The sequence below is a fragment of the Nerophis ophidion genome, linkage group LG25, assembly GCF_033978795.1.
Source record: "Nerophis ophidion isolate RoL-2023_Sa linkage group LG25, RoL_Noph_v1.0, whole genome shotgun sequence".
NCBI classification, from domain to species: Eukaryota; Metazoa; Chordata; class Actinopteri; order Syngnathiformes; family Syngnathidae; genus Nerophis; species Nerophis ophidion.
The window spans coordinates 34178383-34203263 of NC_084635.1; the positions used below are offsets into that span (position 1 = coordinate 34178383).

The following is a 24881-nucleotide window of genomic DNA, read 5'->3' on the forward strand; positions in this document are numbered from 1 at the left end:
CCCCCCCCTTTCCCCATCTTCTTTCAACTCCACTTCTTCCCATTCCGCCAGGCCATTATCCCGGCCGTAATGCGGAGGTTAAATATATCGGGGCCAGACGCTACGTGGAAATAATTAGCGCTAATGAATAATGCAGTCGCGGAGACGATGACGGATGGTCGTCGGGGCAACGCGCGACAAAGGGAGGGGCCCCCGTGACAAATGAAAATATCTCAAGACGTCACCTTCTCCGGGAGATGAAGACACTGCATTAGTCAAACACTACATCCGTCTCATTAAAAGGGACAACGCCTCCCCACAGCGCACTTTTCAAACTAATCAAGTGCACTTCCTGCTCGCCACTGGCAGGACGCCCCGGAATCTTATCGACGGCTTTTGTCCGCACATCATTCCCTTTTATTTATGGTTACTGCTCTCTGCGGGCCTCTTAGCGTCAGGTGACACTGAAGGATGTCCGCCTTAAATCTGGCCCTTCACAACCTCGTCTCGGACAATCGGCCCTTCGTCAATCGATAAGGAGGTCCTCAACACCCGTAAATGGCGGAGCCGTCAACGCCGTTTTATGAACACGGCAGTTGGAGGGGGCGGGGCCAAAGTGCCTTCAGGAGGGGCCAGACTTCTTAGACTGGGGGCCACAGACACACGGATCAAAGGAAGCGGGGCCGTCTTGCTAGTTTTTACCTTTAAAGCCAGTACAATATGTCAACTTTTTTTCAAAGAACTAAACTAAAAAAATGCAATTTCAGTAGAAATGTCAAGTACAACCAAATGCTAACAGTTAGCATGCCGGCCAGATAGCATGAAGTAACAGAAATATCAAAGTCATCTTAATTTTGCAAAATGTACTCGACAAATGAGCAAATTGAGCTAAAAATGAATAAATAAATAGCTAACATGGTAATGGTACAATGCTAACATGCTAACAAGAGCATGCCTACACTTAGCATTAGTGAAAAAACAAAATATGTGACACTAAGACGTATACCTGCTAAAATTAGCAACAAAAGGCTATCCTGCTAATGTTGACATGCTAAATGCTAACAGTAGCATGCGTGAAGTATGACAATATATTACTCTGCGATGTATACCGGGAAAAAAATTGTTAAAAATGCCAACATGCTAATGTTTGCATAAATCAAGTACAAAACATGACACTTGTGTATATCTCTAAAATGCGCTAAAAAGCTGGTCTGCTAATGTTGACATGCTATCTGCTGGCCAGATAGCATAAAGTAAACAAAAATCTCAAAATGTTCTTAATTTTTCAAAATGTGCTTGACAATTGAGCAAAATGAGCTAAAAAAAAAAATAGCTAGCATGGTAATGGTACAATGCTAACATGCTAACAATAGCATGCCTACACTTCAATATATGTGACACTAAGGCGTATACCTGCTAAAATTAACAACAAAAAGCTAGCCTGCTAATGTTGATCTGCTAAAATACTAACTGTAGCATGCGTCAACTACGAAAATATATTACTCTGCGATGTTTACCTGAAAGATGTGTTAGAAATGCTAGCTTGCTAAAATTAGCATACAACAAGTACAAAATATGACACTAGTATATATCTATAAAATGCGCTAAAAAGCTAGACTGCTAATGTTGACATGCTAAAATACTAACTACTCTAAAAAGTATACCTGAAAAATGTGTAAATAATAAAATATGTGACACTGAGGCGTATACCTGCTATAATTAGCTATAAAAAGCTAACCTGCTAATGTTGACATGATGAAATACTAAGAGTAGAATGCATCAAGTACGAAAATATATTACTCTGAGATGTATACCGGAAAAATGTGTTAAAAATGCTAACATACTAACATTAGCATACATAAAGTACAAAAATATGACACTGGTGTATATCTATAAAATGTGCTAAAAAGTTAACCTGCTAATATTGACTTGCTAAAATACTAACTTGTCAAATACCAAACATATATTACGCTGCGATGTATACCATACCGGAAAAAATTGTTTAAAAGCTAGCCTGCTAATGTTAACATGCTAAAATACTAAGTGTTGCATGCGTCATGTACCAAAATATATTACTTTGCAATGTATACCTGAAAAATTTGTTAAAAATGCTAACATTAGCACACATCAGGAACAAAAATATGACACTGGTGTACACCTACAGAAAAAAAATATTTAAAAAGCTAGCCTGCTGATGTTGACATGCTAAAATACTATCTAAGTGTAGTATATACACACATATATATATATATATATATATATATATATATATATATATAACTTGTTAACTCTGAGTGTAAACATAACTTGGCCCTAAAGAAATGAACTATTAACTAAAAGGGATAGGGGATAAGAAGATTCTGGGGAAGTTATGTGATAAACAGGAGGGAAATGTTAGAATAATTATGTGTACGTTATTCTAACAGATGTATACCTTAAAAATGTGTTCAAAATGCTAGCGTGCTAACGTTAGCATACATCAAATACAAAAATATGTGACACTGGTGTATCTCTATAAAATGTGCTAAAAAGCCAGCCTGCTAATGTTTATATGCTAAAATAATAACTGTCGTCAAGTACCAACGTATATTACGCTGCGATGTATACCTTGAAAAGGTGTTAAAAAATTTAGCATGCTAACGTTAGCATACATCAAGTACTAAAATATGACATTGGTGTATAACTAAAAAAAAATTGCTATGAAAAAACAAAAAAGGTAGTCTGCTAACGTGAGCATGCTAACAGGTAGTGTTCTTCAAGTAACAAAATACGCCATGGCCTTAAAAACATGCAAGACCCCTTTACCTAAACTATGAAGTTCAGTAGAGGGCCACAAAATGCGGGCCCACAGACCACAAGTTTGAGACCCCTGGCTTTAAGTCTAAAAGCTCACCTTTACCCCGATTTCAGAAAATAGGAATACGTTTTTGTAATCTCTGCAAAATATTTACGAAATAGGTTTTGTTTTTTTGCACAATCCTGCTGACTTAAACCTGTCCTTCCATTGACTGTAATGTCATTTCTGGACAGGTGCCAGTCTGGATGAGGTGCTAGCTGACCCGGGGTGGAACCTCTTCCAGCTGTGGACGTCTCTAGCTGAGCCTGGAAGAAGATCCTCCAGAGACTATCTACCGGCTTCCTGATGGACTGGACTCCCTCGATATCTATTCATGTAGCAATTCAATAACCGTTCAAATTGTCAAATACGATCTGAGTATTTTATTTTGAAAGTTAACCGGATACTTGATTCAGTTTTTGTGCATAACTTCCTGTCCAACACTGGTTAGGTTTTAGCTAAATTGAAGGGTTTTGTTGCATCGTCCGGCAAAAACGGAAGCTCTGCGTATATCCATCCATCCATTTCTACCGCTTGTCCCTTTTGGGAGGTGCTGGAGCCTATCCCAGCTGCGTATTTTAGCGCTGAAATGCGGAACGCTAACGACACGTCGGTGACGTTCCGCATGCGGTGGAAACGGACAAATTGATTTGAATACAAAACGGAAAGAGTCCGCTGGCGCGTGTGAGGTCTACACAGTGCTCTTTGGTTTAGACTGAGCCTTCAACTGGAAGTAGAAGCGCCGTTCCGTCTTCTAGCCGTCCATAGCGTTTCTACTCATATGGACTCTTCGTTCATCGCTCCAAGCAACGTTTGTAAGTTTTACAATACAACTAAAACAATTCTTACTCACAAAACCGTCCCATGTGTGATGTCTGTAGGTGTGTTTTCGTGCACATTTGTACATTTGACGTGTTAGCTAATATGCTAACACGTCAGCAAGTGTCTGTGTTAGCATTATCAACTTACAATGGCGTTATTTTTGTATTGTTTTAGTTTCACAAATTCCTCAGTAAATTCACGCAGCTAGCGGGTCCATGACAGTGACTTCTGTTTTGTTTGATCAGCCGTTTTACTGCCCTGTCATAGACACCGTTTGGACACAATTAAGGTATGTAATTAAATATTTATATGTAAGCGCCTCATATATGGAAACATTTTTTGTTTTTTCTAACACTTAGTGGGTGTGGCTTATACACAGGTGCGCTCTGAATGACTGAAGGTAATTGAATCGACAAAATATTCAAGCATGTTGGTGTGTTTGTGTTTGAAAAATAAGTTAAAATTTTCCGGTCTGGTTTTTGACTTCCTTGGTAAGTAAAAAAGTGTTTCACGACTCATTAAGTTTTAATATTGAAATAATGACTTTGTTTCTCCTAAAAGTGCTAACTCCTCTCCTCTCATCCCCCTGCAGAAAAAAATAAATGAAATGTTGTAATTGTGGAGGCCACAAGTGAGCTGTTGTTATGGCAAGTAGTGCAGAGTAGTTTGGTCAAGTTGGTCGAGAAATCCTGCAAAAATATTACTGACAAAATAAAAGTCCTTTTAAATGAGGGGAATGTGTGTTTGTTTTTTTTGAAAAGTGTGTGGTTGATGCAGTGTGACAACAACCTCTTTTTCTGGCCCAAACTACTTCTTTTCATTAAAGGTGATCTTTTTCAGGTGTGAACCGTGACAGGAAGTGACAGGAAGTTGGTGGAAGAAAATAGTCAACAAGGAAGGACTTTGGACTTAAATTGGTCAGATCTAGTCTTAGACTTAGAATAGTTCTATCTAATCTTAGACTTAGTTTGATCTGATCTAGTCTTAGACTTAGATCGGTCAAATCTAGTTTTAGACGTTGTTTTAGATCTAGTCTTACACTGAGACCTATATTGGTTATATCTAATCATAAACTTAGTTTGGGCAGATCTAGTCTTAGACTTAAATCGTCAGATCTAGTCTTAAATTTGGATTGTCAGATCTAGTCTTGGACTTATATTGGTCAGATCTAATCGTAGACTTAGATTGGTAATATCTAATCTTAGACTTAGTTTGGTCAGATCTAGTCTCAGACTAATATCGGTCAAATCTAGTTTTAGACTTACCTGGAGATCGTCACATCTAGTCTTACACTTAGACTTATATTGGTTATATCTAATTACAAACTTAGTTTGGTTAGATCTAGTCTTAGACTTAGATTTATATTGGTTATATCTAATTACAAACTTAGTTTGGTTAGATCTAGTCTTAGACTTAGATTTATATTGGTTATATCTAATTACAAACTTAGTTTGGTTAGATCTAGTCTTACACTTAAATCGTCAGATCTAGTCTTGGACTTAGATTGGTCAGATCTAATCGTAGACTTAGATTGGTAAAATCCAATCTTAGACTTAGTTTGGTCAGATCTAGTCTCCGACTAATATCGGTCAAATCTAGTCTTAGACATAGCTTGGTCTGATGTAGTCTTGGACCTAAATTGGTCTGATCTAGTCTTAGACTTAAATTGGTCTGATTTAGTAAGACTTAAATCGGTCAGATCTAGTCTTAGAATTGGATTGGTCAGGTCTAGTCTTTGACTTAAATCGGTCTGATCTAGTCTTGGAATTAGTTTGGTCAGATCTAGACTTAGAATTAGATTGGTCAGGTCTAGTCTTTGACTTAAATCGGTCTGATCTAGTCTTGGAATTAGTTTGGTCAGATCTAGACTTAGATTTACATTGGGTAAATCTTGTCTTAGACTTGGATTAATTAGCTGTACTCTTAGACTTACATTGGTCAGATCTAGTCTTGGACTTAAAATAGTTCTATCTAATCTTAGACTTAGTTTGATCTGATCTAGTCTTAGACTTAGATTGGTCAGATCTAGACATGGACTATATCTAACGTTAGATATAGTCTCTGACTTAGATCGGTCAAATCTAGTTTTAGACTTACCTGGACATCGTCACATATAGTCTTGCACTTAGACTTATATTGGTTATATCTAATTACAAACTTAGTTTGGTTAGATCTAGTCTTAGACTTAAATCGTAAGATCTAGTCTTAAATATAGATTGTCAGATCTAGTCTTGGACTTAGATTGGTCAGATCTAATTGTAGACTTAGATTACTAATATCCAATCTTAGACTTAGTTTGGTCAGATCTAGTCTCAGACTAATATCGGTCAAATCTAGTCTTAGACCTAAATTGGTCTGATCTAGTCTTAGACCTAAATTGGTCTGATCTAGTCTTAGACTTAGATCAGTGTGATCTGGTCTTAGACTTAAATTGGTCTGATCTAGTAAAACTTAAATCGGTCAGATCTAGTCTTGGAATTAGTTTGGTCAGATCTAGACTTAGATTTAGATTGGTCAGATATAGACTTAGACTTAGATTGGGTAAACCGTGTCTTAGACTTGGATTGGTTAGCTGTACTCTTAGACTTGGATTGGTCCGATCTAGTCTTAGACTTAGATTGGTCAGATCTAGTCTCAAACTTAGATCAGTCAAATCTAGTTTTAGACTTACCTGGAGATCGTCACATCTAGTCTTACACGTAGACTTATATTGGTTATATCTAATTACAAACTTAGTTTGGTCAGATCTAGTCTTAGACTTAAATCGTCAGATCTAGTCTCAAATTTAGATTGTCAGATCTAGTCTTGGACTTAGATTGGTCAGATCTAATCGTAGACTTAGATTGGTAATATCCAATCTTAGATTTAGTTTGGTCGGATCTAGTCTCAGACTAATATCGGTCAAATCTAGTCTTAGATATAGATTGGTCTGATGTAGTCTTACACCTAAATTGGTCTGATCTAGTCTTAGACTTAGTTTAGTGTGATCTTAGACTTAAATTGGTCAGATCTAGTCTTAGACTTAGATCAGTCAGATCTAGTTTTCGACTTAAATCGGTCAGATCTAGTCTTCGACTTAAATCGGTCTGATCTAGTCTTCGACTTAAATCGGTCTGATCTAGTCTTGGACTTAGTTTGGTCAGATCTAGACTTAGATTTAGATTGGTCAGATCTAGACTTGGACTTTGATTGGGTAAATCTTGTCTTAGACTTAGATTGGTTAGCTGTACTCTTAGACTTAGATTGTTCTGATTTAGTCTTAGACTTAGATTGGTCTGATCTAGTCTTGGACTTAGATCGGTCAGATCTAGTCTTAGACTTAAATTGGTCTGATCTAGTCTGAGACTTAGATTGGTTATATCTAGTCTTAGACATAAATTGGTCTGATTTAGTCTTAGACTTAAATTGGTCAGATCTACAGTTAGATGGGTTAGATCTAGTCTCAGACTTGGATCGGTCCGATCTAGTCTTAGACTTAAATTGGTTTGATCTAGTCTTAGACTTAGAATGGTAATATATAGTCTTAGACTTAGATTGGTCTGATCTAGTCTTATACTTAGATTGGTTATATGTAGTCTTAGACTATTACTGGTCAGATCTAGTCTTGGACTTATATTGATCAGCTCTAGACTTAGACTTACACTGGTTAGATCTAATCTTAGACTTAGATTGGTCAGATCAAGTCTTAGACTTAAATTGGTCGCATTTAGTCTTAGATTTAAATTGGTCGCATCTAGTCTTAGGCTCTGCGAAGAGGGGGCGACTTGTCCAGGGTGTACCCCACATTCCGCCCGATTGTAGCTGAGATAGGCGCCAAAAGGGAATAAGCGGTAGTAAATGGATGAATGGATGGATAGTCTTAGGCTTTTATTGGTTGGATCTAGTCTTACATTTGGATTGGTCAGATCTAGACTTGGACTTAGATTGGTCAGATCCAATCTTAAACTTAGTTTGGTCCTATTTAGTCTTAGACTATTATCGGTCAGTACTAGTCTGAGACTTAGATTGTTCTGATTTAGTCTTAGACTCAATTGGTCTGATCTAGTCTTGGACTTAAATTGGTCACATCTGGTCTTAGACTTCAAGTGGTCAGATCTAGTCTTTGATTGAGATTGGTCCGCGCTAGTCTTAGACATAGATTGGTCATATCTAATCTTAGACTTAGTTTGGTCGGATCCAGTCTTAGACTAAAATCGGTAAGATCTCGTTTTAGGCTTAGATTGGTCAGATCTAGACTTAGACTTAGACTGGTCAGCTCTAGTATTATATTTAGATCGGTCAAATCTAGTCTTGGACTTAGATCGGTCAGATCGAGTCTTAGACTTAGATCGGTCACATCTAGTCTTAGACTTAGTTTGGTCACATCTAGTCTATGAACAGGAACTAATGAAGCCTACTTGGATAAGAGGTGAAACATGTTCTACAGTCCAGTTGCGATCGATTAAATGGGCTTAGACAACATCTATAGACATAGAATAAAAACAATAACAATAACAATAATAATACAAACAGAGGGACTGACTATACCATGGAGACCAGCTGCTGAGTCTCTGCCACACCAGAGTCTGTTTGGAGCTGGACAAGCTTCACAGGGTCTTGGCTGAATGAGCAGGTATCGAACACCCCGGTCTCCTTGGACACATCCTCGCTCATCCATGCGGACTGGACATCGGCAGAGAGTTGGTGGGCGGCCGAGGGTGGAGTCGGCTCTCTTGGTTGCTTTGTTGGGTCTGCTCCTGTCTCTGGACATGCTCCCCCCACCCCAGCAGACCATGGTGTGGAACTCCGCAGAGGCTACCACAGTGTATGTTTGTTTTACTTTTGTAGAAGTAAAACAACAAATGTCTTTAATGTCCTTTAATGTTTTCCTCTTACACACATGCTTATGTGTGCTGTGGCTATGAAGGTTTTTTTCCCCCCATTGGCCTCAGTCTGGACCCCACCTCCAAGGACCCAGGCTTAGACAAATTTGTTGTATCCCCCTCCTTTCCCCCCTTCCCCGGCGTTTTTGTTTCTCACCTTTTTTGCAAGGGGCGTCGGAAGCTGGCAGACCCGTCAGCGATCCTGTTCTGTCTCCCTGTAATGTTTGATCCTGTTCTGTCTCCCTGTTATGTTTGACCCTGTTCTGTGTCCGTGTAATGTTTGATCCTGTTCTGTCTCCCTGCAATGTTTGATCCTGTTCTGTCTCCCTGCAATGTTTGATCCTGTGTTGTCTCCCTGTAATGTTTGACCCTGTTCTGTCTCCCTGTAATGTTGGATCCTGTTCTGTCTCCCTGTAATGTTTGACCCTGTTCTGTCTCCGTGTAATGTTTGATCCTGTTCTGTCTCCGTGTAATGTTTGATCCTGTTCTGTCTCCCTGTAATGTTTGACCCTGTTCTGTCTCCCTGTAATGTTTCACCCTGTTTTGTCTCCCTGTAATGTTTGATCCTGTTCTGTCTCCCTGTAATGTTTGATCCTGTTCTGTCTCCCTGTTATGTTTGACCCTGTTCTGTGTCCGTGTAATGTTTGATCCTGTTCTGTCTCCCTGTAATGTTTGATCCTGTTCTGTCTCCCTGCAATGTTTGATCCTGTGTTGTCTCCCTGTAATGTTTGACCCTGTTCTGTCTCCCTGTAATGTTGGATCCTGTTCTGTCTCCCTGTAATGTTTGACCCTGTTCTGTCTCCGTGTAATGTTTGATCCTGTTCTGTCTCCGTGTAATGTTTGATCCTGTTCTGTCTCCCTGTAATGTTTGACCCTGTTCTGTCTCCCTGTAATGTTTCACCCTGTTTTGTTTCCCTGTAATGTTTGACCCTGTTCTGTCTCCCTATAATGTTTCACCCTGTTCTGTCTCCCTGTAATGTTTGATCCTGTTCTGTCTCCCTGTAATGTTTGATCCTGTTCTGTCTCCCTGTTATGTTTGACCCTGTTCTGTGTCCGTGTAATGTTTGATCCTGTTCTGTCTCCCTGTAATGTTTGATCCTGTTCTGTCTCCCTGCAATGTTTGATCCTGTGTTGTCTCCCTGTAATGTTTGACCCTGTTCTGTCTCCCTGTAATGTTGGATCCTGTTCTGTCTCCCTGTAATGTTTGACCCTGTTCTGTCTCCGTGTAATGTTTGATCCTGTTCTGTCTCCGTGTAATGTTTGATCCTGTTCTGTCTCCCTGTAATGTTTGACCCTGTTCTGTCTCCCTGTAATGTTTCACCCTGTTTTGTTTCCCTGTAATGTTTGACCCTGTTCTGTCTCCCTATAATGTTTCACCCTGTTCTGTCTCCCTGTAATGTTTGATCCTGTTCTGTCTCCCTGTAATGTTTCACCCTGTTTTGTTTCCCTGTAATGTTTGATCCTGTTCTGTCTCCGTGTAATGTTTGACCCTGTTCTGTCTCCCTGCAATGTTGGATCCTGTTCTGTCTCCCTGCAATGTTGGATCCTGTTCTGTCTCCCTGTAATGTTGGATCCTGTTCTGTCTCCCTGCAATGTTGGATCCTGTTCTGTCTCCCTGCAATGTTTGATCCTGTTCTGTCTCCCTGTAATGTTTGACCCTGTTTTGTTTCCCTGTAATGTTTGATCCTGTTCTGTCTCCCTGTAATGTTTGACCCTTTTCTGTCTCCCAATAATGTGTGATCCTGTTCTGTCTCCCTGTAATGTTTGATCCTGTTCTGTCTCCCTGCAATGTTTGACCCTTTTCTGTCTCCCAATAATGTGTGATCCTGTTCTGTCTCCCTGTAATGTTTGATCCTGTTCTGTCTCCCTGTAATGTTAGTCTGCTCTTGACTGGGATTGTGCTAAAAATATAAATTTCCCCTCAGTGATTATTAAAGTATTTCTGATTATATATATATATATATATATATATATATATATATATATATATATATACACACACACACAGTATAAATAAATATGTATATTTTCTTCCATCTCATGGGGGCTGGTATGACAATAAAGTCTATTATTGAATACGCTGTAAATGTTTACAATAAGACTTTATGGATATTTCAATATATGTTGAGTTCTATTATAAAGTTTGCTGGTGATCATTAAAAGTGAACCTGCAAAAATAAAACCAATAAAAAGTCATTTTACTCCTTTATTTGTGTGTGTTTCTTCTTCTTTATTTGCACACACACACACACACACACTTTATTTCCCAGTCCCCTCACAGTGGACATTAACACTGGGAGCCAGTCAGTAATAAATAGTGCAGAACATTGATAAACTAATGCAATTACCTGCGGGGCGAGGAGGCGGCGTGCTCATTTCAAGATAGCAGCTTGGTGAGTGCAGGTGGGAGGCGCCCAATAGGACCCGAGGGGCCAAAGATGGCGCCTTTATTACATCTGAGAGGTCAGCTTGGTAGCACTGTATTAGGATTGATCTTTTGATCCCTGCAAACGCGTGCACAAACACACACACACACACGCGCGCACACACCCGCGCGCGCAAGAGTGCGAGGGGTTAACTGCGGCAGCCTAATTGAGCGCCACACATCTCGACCACGCAGCACAAACAGGAACCTGGAGGCTCATAACAAGCCGGCCGTGACTTATTCACCTAATAAAGCAAGCAGATTTCTTAATGAGCCATTGAGCAAGGCAGAGAGGGGGAGACCATTAGACCGCCTCGGACCAGGGCTACATATTTGTATATCTGCAATTGCCCCATCATTTGCATGTGTGTCTGCGGCTTTAAGACCCGGCCTCATAAAGCACGGGGAGAGCTGGGGTTCGGGAAAAGGAAATAAAAAGTGAATGTTTACTAATACAGGTTCTGTTCATATTATTAGAATATCGAGAAAAAGTTGATTTCAGTAATTATATTCAGAACGTGAAACTTACATATTACATCAGTTCATTACACACATATTTTAAATGTTGATTTCTTTACATTTTGATGATTAGTACTGACAATTACAGAAAATCCCAAATTCAGTATGTCAGAAAATTAGAATATTAGTTACGACTAGTACCCAAAATTATTTTTAGAAACGTGGGCCAACTGAAAAGTATGAACATGGAAAGTTTCAGCATGTACGGCAATCAATACTTAGTTGCAGCTCCTTTTGCCTGAATTGCTGCAGCAATACGGCGTGGCATAAAGTCGACCAGTCTGTTGCACCCCTCAGGTGCAGAGGTGGGTAAAGTAGCCAGAAATTGTACTCAAGTAAGAGTACAGTTACTTTAGAGATGTATTACTCAAGTAAAAGTAAGGAGTAGTCATCCAAATATTTACTTGAGTAAAAGTAAAAGTATGTTGTGAAAAAACTACTCAAGTACTGAGTAACTGATGAGTAACCTGTTAGGAATTTTTAAGAATTTATTTGTAAATGATGGTGGAAAATAAGTATTTGGTCAAGCATTCAAAGCTCTCACTGATGGAAGGAGGTTTTGGCTCAAAATCTCACGATACATGGCCCCATTCATTCTTTCCTTAAAAGGGGAACATTATCACAATTTCAAAAGGGTTGAAAACAATTAAAATCAGTTCCCAGTGGCGTGTTGTATTTTTAGAAGTTTTTTTCAAAATGTTACCGGTCCCCGAATATCCCTAAAAAAAAGCTATAAAGTGCTTGATTTTCGCTATTTGCGATGCCACTATCCATTTCCCTGTGACGTCATACAGTGCTGCCAATGTATCAATCAATCAATGTTTACTTATATAGCCCTAAATCACTAGTGTCTCAAAGGGCTGCACAAACCACTACCACATCCTCGGTAGGCCCACATAAGGGCAAGGAAAACTCACACCCAGTGGGACGTCGGTGACAATGATGACTATGAGAACCTTGGAGAGGAGGAAGCAATGGATGTCGAGCGGGTCTAACATGATACTGTGAAAGTTCAATCCATAATGGATCCAACACAGTCGCGAGAGTCCAGTCCAAAGCGGATCCAACACAGCAGCGAGAGTCCCGTTCACAGCGGAGCCAGCAGGAAACCATCCCAAGCGGAGGCGGATCAGCAGCGCAGAGATGTCCCCAGCCGATACACAGGCAAGCAGTACATGGCCACCGGATCGGACCGGACCCCCTCCACAAGGGAGAGTGGGACATAGGAGAAAAAGAAAAGAAACGGCAGATCAACTGGTCGAAAAAGGGAGTCTATTTAAAGGCTAGAGTATACAAATGAGTTTTAAGGTGAGACTTAAATGCTTCTAAATGGGTGTGAGTTTCCCTTGCCCTTTTGTGGGTTCTTCCGAGGATGTCGTAGTCGTAATGATTTGTGCAGTCCTTTGAGACATTTGTGATTTGGGGCTATATAAATAAACATTGATGCGAATACCACAGCAAGATATAGCGACATTAGCTCGGATTCAGACTCGGATTTCAGCGACTTAAGCGATTCAACAGATTACGCATGTATTGAACGGATGGTTGGAGTATGAAAATATTGAAGAAGAAACAAGCTATTGAGCGAATAGCTATTGACGCTATTCATAGCCATAGCATGGCCGCAATTTTCGCCAGTCCTGATGTGTGTTTCCAGTTTGGTGGGTTTTGAAGCATTTGAAGGGGGTCGAATTACAGCTCAAAGAGGCAAAAGTGACTTTTTTAGGAAACTTTTGTAATGAAGGGGTGTTTGCCAACTTTCTGTTGATTTTTGCTGAAGGACATTAGTGTATGAAATGTAGGTCTAAGTGAGACCTACATGTAATCAGAGGTGGGTAGTAACGCGCTACATTTACTCAGTTTACATGTACTTGAGTAACTTTTGGGATAAATTGTACTTCTAAGAGTAGTTTTTATGCAACATACTTTTACTTGAGTATATTTATAGAGAAGAAACGCTACTTTTACTCCGCTCCATTTATCTACAATCAGGTCGCTACTCGCTACTTTTTTTTAATCGATCTGTTAATGCACGCTTTGTTTGTTTTGTTTTTGTCAGACACGCATTCAAAGTAGGAACTACGCATGCCTGCGTTTCACCAATCAAATGCAGTCACCGGTGACGTTGGACCAATCAAACAGAGCCAGGTGGTCACATGACCGTCACACGTAGAACCCGACATATTGAAACATTTATTGGGGTGTTACCATTTAGTGGTCAATTGTACGGAATATGTACTGTACTGTGCAATCTATTAATACAAGTTTCAATCAATCAACCAATCAAAAGTGTAAAGGAAAAAAAAGACACTTTTTATTTCAACCGTACTTCCCGTCAAAAGCCTAAAGACTGATCACACAGTTCCTGTCTTCACAATAAAAGTGCCGCTCCATCGCGCCTGCGCTAACAAAATAAGAGTCTCCGAAAGCCAGCGCAAACAAGCGAGCAAGCTACGGAGTTTGCCGCCAATGTATTTCTTGTAAAGTGTATAAAAACCAATATGGAAGCTGGACAAATAAAATGCCAAAAACCAACGACTTTCATGTGGTATTAGACAGAAAAGAGGAACTTTTTTTCTCCTCCATTTGAAAACGTGGACGTTATCAGCACTATACTGTCTGATTCCAATCAATGCAAGTCATCAGAATCAGGTAATACACCAACTTATATTCTTGTCTTCATGAAAGATAGGAATCTATATGTTAAACATGCATGTATATTCATTAAAACACCTTTAACATGTCAACAAAAACGGCAAAATAAATAAATATAAATTATATACTGTATATATAAAGGTATGATATGTGTGTATGTATATATGAGGTAGATCACCTCGACTTGGTCATTTATTAAGTAATTGATTAACGTTGAAAAACTTATTGGGGTGTTACCATTTAGTGGTCAATTGTAGGGAATATGTACTGTACTGTGCAATCTAATAATACAAGTTTCAATCAATCAATGCCTACTGAGCCTATGGTGCTGTTAAGTTATTGTGGCTCAATTTGCCTTATTTTTATTTTAATGTATTATTATTTAATATTGTTTTAGTTGCTTAAAAGATATTCCTGGCTCTGAATTTGCTCATTGCTATTTTTATGTTTTTGTGCATTATTTGTTGCCGTAATCATTAAACCAACAGGTTACTCATCAGTTACTCAGTACTTGAGTAGTTTTTTCACAACATACTTTTTACTTTTACTCAAGTAAATATTTGGAGGACTACTCCTTACTTTTACTTGAGTAATAAATCTCTAAAGTAACAGTACTCTTACTTGAGTACAATTTCTGGCTACTCTACCCACCTCTGCATGTAACCTATGCGTGCTACAAAGCAATGCAATAAATAAATAAATAAATAAATAAATAAATAAATAAATATATATATATATATATATATATATACGGGGTGTTTTCGGCTAGGAACAGAACACTAGTTTCAACTCATAGAGAGAGACAGAGCTTGAATTGTAGTTTGGTTGACAGCGTGCATTACAGAATTAGTGATGGACAGCAGATATATACACACACACAATGAGTTGAATGGCCATTCAACATGAAAGCAATTTAAAGAGAAAAACACAAGTACTATATACATATATACAATTCCATTTAAACTAAGCAGTGTCTCTGGATCTTGTTCAAATCTCAGTTCAGATAGTTGTTCTTGGGGAAAAAAACGATGGCAGTACAGTCCATGTGCTTCAGGTAAAGGTGAAAATAGTAAAGGGTTGGCTGGAAAGCCTCCTACCAGTCCAGACAGAACATGTGGTGAGGTTCCTGGCTGGAGTCTTCCAAACTTGATCCTTGGACTAGGTGATTATTTTCCTTAGCGTGACATCAAAAAGAGAAGCCTGGCCTGTGTAAGAGCCAGAACCATTCTTATATATCCATGTGTACACAAATCTTCATTAAATAACACTAAATTGCATTATCTATCCAGCCATCATCTTCCGCTTATCCGAGGTCGGGTCGCGGGGGCAGCAGCCTAAGCAGGGAAGCCCAGACTTCCCTCTCTCCAGCCACTTCGTCTAGCTCTTCCCGGGGGATCCCGAGGCGTTCCCAGGCCAGCCAGGAGACATAGTCTTCCCAACGTGTCCTGGGTCTTCCCCGTGGCCTCCTACCGGTTGGACGTGCCCTAAACACCTCCCTAGGGAGGCGTTCGGGTGGCATCTTGACCAGATGCCCGAACCACCTCATCTGGCTCCTCTCGATGTGGAGGAGCAGCGGCTTTACTTTGAGTTCCTCCGGGATGGCAGAGCTTCTCACCCTATCTCTAAGGGAGAGCCCCGCCACACGACGGAGGAAACCCATTTGGGCCGCTTGTACCCGTGATCTTATCCTTTCGGTCATGACCCAAAGCTCATGACCATAGGTGATGATGGGAACGTAGATCGACCGGTAAATTGAGAGCTTTGCCTTCCGGCTCAGCTCCTTCTTCACCACAACGGTTCGATCCGTTGCGTTATCTAGTATTCATAATATATTATCCAACAATATACCATCAAGTATTCATACCGATCCGTTGTGGTGAAGAAGGAGCTGAGCCGGAAGGCAAAGCTCTCAATTTACCGGTCGATCTACGTTCCCATCCTCACCTATGGTCATGAGCTTTGGGTCATGACCGAAAGGATAAGATCACGGGTACAAGCGGCCCAAATGAGTTTCCAGGTCTCTCCCTTAGAGATAGGGTGAGAAGCTCTGCCATCCGGGAGGAACTCAAAGTAAAGCCGCTGCTCCTCCACATGGAGAGGAGCCAGATGAGGTGGTTCGGGCATCTGGTCAAGATGCCACCCGAACGCCTCCCTAGGGAGGTGTTTAGGGCACGTCTAACCGGTAGGAGGCCACGGGGAAGACCCAAGACACGTTGGGAAGACTATGTCTGGGAGCGCCTCGGGATCCCCCGGGAAGAGCTGGACGAAGTGGCTGGGGAGAGGGAAGTCTGGGTTTCCCTGCTTAGGCTGTTGCCCCCGCGACCCGACCTCGGATAAGCGGAAGAAGATGGATGGTATTCATAATATATTAGTCAATAATATATTATCAAGTATTCATAATAAATATTCAATAATTTCTAGTTTTTTCTTCAATATTGTATGTACAATATAAATCAATAAACATCAGAATCACAATATGCAATAAAATGCTAAAATAACCATTAGCACAGGGGTAGGGAACCTATGGCTCTAGAGCCAGATGTGGCTCTTTTGATGACTGCATCTGGCTCTCAGATAAATCTTAACTGACATAGCTTAACACGATAAGTAATTAATGATTCCGCTGGTTAAAAATAACGTTCAAAATTAAAAACATTCTCATGCATTTTATTCCATCAATCCAAGAAGTCGCTTTTATGGAAAGACGTATTTTATTTATTGTTGGTATAGCTTCAGAATAACAATGTTATTAAAAAGAATGAGAGACTTATTGTACTCTAAAATTGTTAGTCCAACTTAAAAATGCACACATTTAGTTGTATTCAGTGTTAAAAAAAATATTGGTAACACTTTAGTATGGGGAACATATTATAAGTAACAAAGACTTAATTAAGAGTTATTTGGACACTAGGGGACCATAAGGGTTAGGGTTACTAATAAGCAAGAATTCTGAGGTAATTGAGGGAAGCAAGGATGCACCGAAATGAAAATTTGTGGCCGAAGCCGAATAAAATTTAAACGCTTGGCCGAATAATGAATGCAGTTTTTCACAATTTTTTTAATATTGCATAAATAGCCTAGAATAAATATTTAGATATGTTTTTCAAATAAAGTATTTTTTTATTGAATATTGACATTTTTTTTAATATTCCAGTAGCCTTTGCTTTTCAAAAAAAGCACAAAGTTTTTCATTTATATTAGGCCTTCAAACAAAACATGTATTCTCCCCAAAAAAATAAAGTGCATTAAAGTGGATAAACCCACAACAAATGAATTATTGTCCTTTTAGCAAAAGTCTGCTTAGCCACAGTAGATATGCTAATAATGTAAACAGAAGGCTCAAGTAAATCTCAATTAAGTGTGTGCTTGTAACCTCATACACTTATACAGGTAGCCTACACAACAGGCTAATAATGTAAACAGAGGCCCCACTAAATCTCAATAAGTGTGCTTGTAACCTCATACACTTATACAGGTACACAACATATCCCAACGTCACCGCGTCACTGCACGTTGGTTGATTGCGTCACCGCGTCAAAAAATTGCGTCACACGCCACTATTCGGCCTTGTTTTTAACTCATTGCACCGAAGGCCGAATGTGGCTTTTTTTTGCCATATTCGGCCAAATATATTCGGTTACCGATTAATCGGTGCATCCCTAGAGGGAAGACTCTTAGTTAATGACTTACTGGTTGTAAAATAAGGCCATGCAGAAAAAGGCAGTAATAAGTACTTAAAAATGACTAATTAAGAGCCAATATGTTACAAATTTGCATGTTAACAAGCAACTGATTAATGGTGAATATGTTCCCTATATCAAAGTATTACCAAAATATAATATGGCTCTCACGGAAATACATTTTTAAAATATTTGCCTTTTATGGCTCTGTCAGCCAAAAAGGTTCCCGACCCCTGCATTAGCAGCATAATTATGAGCGATACAAAGCAGTCAGTGCACTAAATGTGCTTATGATCTGAACACATGAAAGTACATTCAATACACAAATGTAATCATTAGTTTAAGTCAGGGGTGCCCATTACGTCGATCGCGAGCTACCAGTCGACCGCGGGGGGTGTGTCAGTCGATCTCCAGCCAGGCTTTTAAAAAAAATAGACACTTTTTATTTCAACAGACTCTCGCGCCGTACCTTCCGTCAAAACTCTAAAGGCCGACTGCACATTTCCTATCTTCACAATAAAAGCCCTGCTTCATGCTGCCTGCGCTAACTAAATACAGAGTCTCGGAAAACTGGCGTGCACAAGCGATCCCTCAGAAAGCTGGCGTGCACATCACTTGTGCACGCCAGCTTTCCGAGACTCTTATTTTGTTAAACACTTTAACCTTAATTTAACCCAAACTCAAACCCATATAAAATGTAATTTAACCCAAATTTAACCCCTATAACTCCAATTTAACCCAAACTCAAACTTTTTAACCCTAATTTACCCCAAACTCAAACACTTTAACCCTAATTTAACCCAAACTCAAACCCATATAAATGTAATTTAACCCAAATTTAACCCCTATAACTCCAATTCAACCCAAACTCAAACTTTTTAACCCTAATTTACCCCAAACTCACCCTTTATTAGCCTAATTTAACCAGAACTCAAACCCTACAACCATAATTTACCCCAAACTCAAACACTTTAACCCTAATTTAACCCAAACCCATATAAATTTAATTTAACCCAAATTTAACCCCTATAACTATAATTTAACCCAAACCCAAATAACCCTAATTTAACCCAAACTCAAACCATACAACCCTAATTTACCCCAAACTCGAACACTTTAACCGTAATTTACCCAATGTGCAGTCGGCCTTTAGAGTTTTGACGGAAGGGACGGCGCGAAAGTCTGTTGAAATAAAAAGTGTTTCTCGCCTTCCTCTCTGTCATTTTTTCATAACAATGAACTGGCAGCAGCCAGCGTCATCTCACAAGACCCTCGGGTGCCGTGAATGTCAATCAAGCAAGCTACGGAATTTGCCGCCAATGTTTTTCTTGTAAAGTGTATGGAAGCTGGATGAATTAGATGCCAAAAACCAACCACTTTCATGTGGGATTGTACAGAAAGGACAACTTTTTTTTCTCCTCCATTTGAAAATGTGGGCGTTATCATCATTACTGTCTGATTCCAATCAATGCAAGTCATCAGAATCAGGTAATACACCAACTTATATTCTTGTCTTCGTGAAAGAAAGACATCTATATGTGTTACACATGCTTGTATTATCATTAAACACATTTAACTTGTTTACAAAAATGTCTCTTTCATAAATAAATAAATATAAATGAGGTAGATCCCCTCGAGTTGGTCAATTGAAAAAGTGTGGGCACCCCTGGTTTAAGTCAAACCTTTTATACGGAGGATTGAGATATTGCCACAAAGACAGTTGCAATGCCTAAAGTGCTATTGTCATAAATATGGACTCACCAACTCAGCTTCTACAGTCAAACACAGCTTCATGACAAAGAACCCGGCGCTGGAAGTCGTCTCTATAAAGTTACAAAATAGTCATGTAGTTTAAAAAACCGTCAGCACAATATTTCAGGTGAAAACAAAGTTTAAAGCCTACCTTGAGCAGAAATGTAATCGATCTCATTTCCTGTCTCCTGGCTACTTCCTGCTTCCGGCTTATAAACGCCATTAATTGGACTGCGGTGGGTCACGTGACAAGGGAGGAGTGCGCAGAGTTGCCAAAGATTAATGACAGCAAGAGAATACCAGTCACATCCGGCTACCGGTATATACCTACAGCTGATTGGACTGTGGAGGTCACGTGACTAGGAAGTGCGCAAAGAGTAAATAGAAAGACAAGAGCTTAATAGTCTCCGCAAATGTATTTGACACCTGCGTTGCATACATAGAGGTTTTTGTTTCATGTCTCTACGACAGGGGTAGGGAACCTATGGCTCTAGAGCCGGATGTGGCTCTTTTTGATGACTGCATCTGGCTCTCGGATAAATCTTAGCTGACATTGCTTAACACGATAATTATGAATAATTCGGCTGGAATCTACAGTGTTAAAAATAACGTTCAAAATATAAAACATTCTCATGCATTTAAATCCATCCATCCGTTTCCTACTGCACCTGTTCAAGAAGTCGCACTAATAAATAGTTTTTAATCATATTTGTTTTTATATTGTTTTTATTGGTTTTATATTTATTTATTTTTTGTTTTTATTCAGTCATTGGTGGAGCATAATATATATATATACACTTTTTTTATTTTATTTTATTTATTTATTTATTTTTTTACAATTGTTTTTAACATGGCTGTGCAGCACTTTGGAAACGTTATTGTTGTTTAAATGTGCTATATAAATAAAGTGGATTGGATTGGGGGGGGGGTCATTCTCCCAGGAAGGCAGACGGACTACTCGGGACATGGCATTTAGGTAAAAACATGACTTAATTTAAACTAAAAAAAAAGATACAAACAAAAATCGCTCGCAGCGGAGGCACAACTCGGGCTAAGGAAGAAAGCTAACGCATAAACAGACTATGAACATAAATCAAACAAAACTTACTTGGCATGGCATGAAGCGCGAAACTATGGCAAGGCATGAAACAAGTCAGCACAGAGCAAGAAAAGATAAAATTGACGCCAGGGCGACTGACTGGCAAAGACAAGCTTAAATGCTGCCTCTGATTAGTGCTCGGGAAGCAGGTGAACGGGGATTTGGTCCACCAGAGACAGGTGGACAAAATGAGTAACCAAGGAAACCAGACAGACCGATTCTGTTCATAACTTTTATGGACAGAATTTCTAGGCGCAGTCAAGGCGTTGAGGGGTTCCGGTTTGGTGACCGCAGGATTAGGTCTCTGCTTTTTGCAGATGATGTGGTCCTGATGGCTTCATCTGACCGGGATCTTCAGCTCTCGCTGGATCGGTTCGCAGCCGAGTGTGAAGCGACTGGAATGAGAATCAGCAGTCCATGGTTCTCGCCCGGAAAAGGGTGGAGTGCCATCTCCGGGTTGGGGAGGAGACCCTGCCCCAAGTGGAGGAGTTCAAATACCTAAGAGTCTTGTTCACGAGTGAGGGAAGAGTGGATCGTGAGATCGACAGGCGGATCGGTGCGGCGTCTTCAGTAATGCGGACGTTTTACCCATCCGTTGTGGTAAAGAAGGAGCTGAGCCGGAAGGCAAAGCTCTCAATTTACCGGTCGATCTACGTTCCCATCCTCACCTATGGTCATGAGCTTTGGGTCATGACCGAAAGGATAAGATCACGGGTACAAGCGGCCCAAATGAGTTTCCAGGTCTCTCCCTTAGAGATAGGGTGAGAAGCTCTGCCATCCGGGAGGAACTCAAAGTAAAGCCGCTGCTCCTTCACATCGAGAGGAGCCAGATGAGGTGGTTCGGGCATCTGGTCAGCGGGACTGGTAGGAGGCCACGGGGAAGACCCAGGACACGTTGGGAAGACTATGTCTCCCGGCTGGCCTGGGAAGGCCTCGGGATCCCCCGGGAAGAGCTAGACGAAGTGGTTGGGGAGAGGGAAGTCTGGGTTTCCCTGCTTAGGCTGTTGCCCCCGCGACCCGACCTCAGATAAGCGGAAGATGATGGATGGATGGATGGATGGATGGAAACCAGACAAGGGAGTGGAAAAAAACAGGAACTCAAAGAATCCAAAAGACAAACAGCACATGGCCAAACAAAAATATGATCAACAACAGACATGACATTTTATTTATTATTGGTTAGCTTCAGAATAACAATGTTATGAAAAAGAATAAGAGACGTTTTATACTCTAAAAATGTTGGTCTTACTTAAAAATGCACGCATTTAGTTGTATTCAGTGTTAAAAAATATGATATGGCTCTCACGGAAATACATTTTGAAATATTTGGCTTTCATGGCTCGCTCAGCCAAAAAGGTTCCCGACCCCTGATCTACGACATTCCTGATGGAAGTTACAAGCAGTTTTGTCTGGGTTTTTTTCCTAGGGGGCGCTAGAGCGCAATTTTGAGTTTTGGTTTTTCGATTAGATCGCAATTTTCACCAGTCCTGATGTGTGTGTAAAATTTGGTGAGTTTTGAAGCATGTTAAGGGGGTCAAATTACAGCTCAAAGAGGCGGTGGTATAATAATAATAAAACCTTAGAAATACAATGGGGTCCACAGTCCCAAAGGGACATTCGGTCCCTAATAAAAATAGTTGTGTCCATTTAATGAATGTTCATGATGACAAATATATTAGATGTGAGTACATTCAACAGCTAATTACTGTGACCTCTAACGACTTTGGACGATCACTTCAAACCATCAGACTTCATTTAGTAGAAACAAACGTTGGTCGTTTTCCTGCGTCGTTATTTATTGTTGCAGTCGTTTTCTCTTGCAATGTTGCCCACGACACCACCTGTCACTAATCAGGTTCTCGGAGGTCAAGGGTCGGGATTTAATGTGACCTCTGACACTTAATTAAATTGCCATCTTTAACCTCGGTTACAAACTGTCACAGCACATCTCATTGCTTGCTGCAAATCACTGCGCCAATCAATGGGGGGGGCACACACACACACACACACACACACACACACACACACACACACGATCTTTAATGGAGTGGAAGTGTGCACTGATCATGTTAGCGGGCGACATAATCACATTCACAGTGACTGCAATGAAGAGATTTCACCCGGGCTCTTGAGCAAGGCACTGGAGTCCTGACTGATGGTTCACACTCCAAAGATTTCACCCTCTGGTGCCAGTGAGAAGAATCTCAAAGTTGCAAGACATTGTACAAAGTGTTTGGAAAAACGTCAGCCATTGTCGGATTTACAAGGTTTGCATTAAATTAGGGTTGTAGGGTTTGAGTTTGGGTCAAATTAGGGTTGAAGTGTTCAAGTTTGGGTTAAATTAGGGTTATATGGGTTTGGGTTTGGGTTAAATTATAGTTATAGGGGTTAAATTTCGGTTAAATTACATTTATATGGGTTTGGGTTTGGGTTAAATTAGGGTTAAAGTGTTTGAGTTTGTGGTAAATTATGGTTGTAGGGTTTGAGATTGGGTTAAATTAGGGTTAAAGTGTTTGAGTTTGGGTTAAATTAGGGTAATTAAGTGTGGGTTTGGGGTAAATTAGGGTTAAAGAGTTTGAGTTTGGGTTAAATTAGAGTTATAGAGTTTGAGTTTGGGATAAATTAGAGGTATAGGGGTTAAATTAGGGTTAAATTAGGGTTATATGGGTTTCAGTTTGGGTTAAATTAGGGTTGAAGTGTTTGAGTGTGGGTTAAACTAGGGTAATAGAGTGTGGGTTTGGGGTAAATTAGAGGTATAGGGGTTAGATTTGGGTTAAATTAGGGTTATATGGGTTTGAGTTTGGGTTAAATTAGGGTTAAAGTGTTTGACTTTGGGGTAAATTAGGGTTGTAGGGTTTGAGTTTGGGTTAAACTAGGGTGATTAAGTGTGGGTTTGGGGTAAATTAGAGGTATAGGGGTTAGATTTGGGTTAAATTAGAGTTATATGGGTTTGATTTGGGTTAAATTAGGGTTGTAGGGTCTGAGTTTGGGTTAAACTAGGGTAATAAAGTGTGGATTTTGGGTAAATTAGGGTTAAAGGGTTTGAGTTTGGGTTAAATCGGGGTTGTAGGGTTTGAATTTGGGTTAAATTAGGGTTGTATGGTTTTAGTTTGGGTTAAACTAGGGTAATTCAGTGTGGGTTTGTGGTAAATTAGGGTTAAAGGGTTTGAGTTTGGGGTAAATTAGAGGTATAGGGTTTAAATTTGGTTTAAATTAGGGTTATATGGGTTTGAGTTTGGGTTAAATTAATGTTGTAGGGTTTGAGTTTGGGTTAAATTAGGGTTAAAGTGTTTGACTTTGGGGTAAATTAGGGTTGTAGGGTTTGAGTTTGGGTTAAACTAGGGTGATTAAGTGTGGGTTTGGGGTAAATTAGAGTTAAAGGGTTTTAGTTTGGGTTCAATTAGAGGTATAGGGGTTAAATTTGGGTTAAATTAGGGTTATATGGGTTTGAGTTTGGGTTAAATTAGGGTTAAAGTGTTTGAGTTTGGATTAAATTAGGGTTAAAGTGTTTGAGTTTGGGTTAAACTAGGGTAATTAAGTGTGGGTTTGGGGTAAATTAGGGTTAAAGGGTTTTAGTTTGGGTTAAATTAGAGTTATAGGGTTTGAGTTTGGGGTAAATTAGAGGTATAGGGGTTAAATTTGGGTTAAATTACGGTTATATGGGTTTGAGTTTGGGTTAAATTAGGGTTGTAGAGTTTGAGTTTGGGTTAAACTAGGGTAATTAAGTGTGGGTTTGGGGTAAATTAGAGTTAAAGGGTTTTAGTTTGGGTTAAATTAGAGTTATAGGGTTTGAGTTTGGGTTCAATTAGAGGTATAGGGGTTAAATTTGGGTTAAATTACGGTTATATGGGTTTGATTTTGGGTTAAATTAGGGTTAAAGTGTTTGAGTTTGGGTTAAAATAAGGTTGTAGGGTTTGAGTGTGGGTTAAATTAGGGCCATCAGTGTGTGAATGTGTGTGTGAATGGGTGAATGTGGAAATACTGTCAAAGCGCTTTGGGCTCCTTAAAAATTGGTAGAAAAGCGCTATACAAGTACAACCATTTACCATTCAAGTGTTTGAGATTGGGTTAAATTAGGGTTTTAGTGTTTGAGTTTGGGTTAAATTAAGGTTATTGGGTTTGAGTTTGGGTTAAACTAGGGTAATAAAGTGTGGGTTTGGGGTAAATTAGGGTTTTAGGGTTTGAGTTTGGGTTAAATTAGGGTTGTACAGTTTGAGTTTGGGTTGAATTAAGGTTATTGGGTTTGAGTTTG

The 24881-nt window shown here is 39.7% G+C and overlaps 2 long non-coding RNA genes across 2 annotated transcripts in view; one reads left to right on the forward strand and one right to left on the reverse strand.

Annotated features, from left to right (window-relative positions):
* Positions 1–4352, forward strand: part of LOC133542926 (uncharacterized) — a 32716-nt gene extending 28364 nt beyond the window's left edge. Inside the window, exon 4 of the long non-coding RNA XR_009804248.1 lies at positions 3010–4352. This is a non-coding gene — a long non-coding RNA (uncharacterized LOC133542926). The remainder of the gene's footprint in view (positions 1–3009) is intronic.
* A 10504-nt stretch (positions 4353–14856) lies between these two features.
* Positions 14857–19759, reverse strand: LOC133542970 (uncharacterized). Its single transcript, XR_009804269.1, has 3 exons — positions 19682–19759; positions 19540–19601; positions 14857–15303 (listed from the first exon to the last, which is right to left on the reverse strand). It is a non-coding gene; the product is annotated as an uncharacterized LOC133542970 (long non-coding RNA).
* Between the last annotated feature and the right edge of the window lie 5122 nt (positions 19760–24881).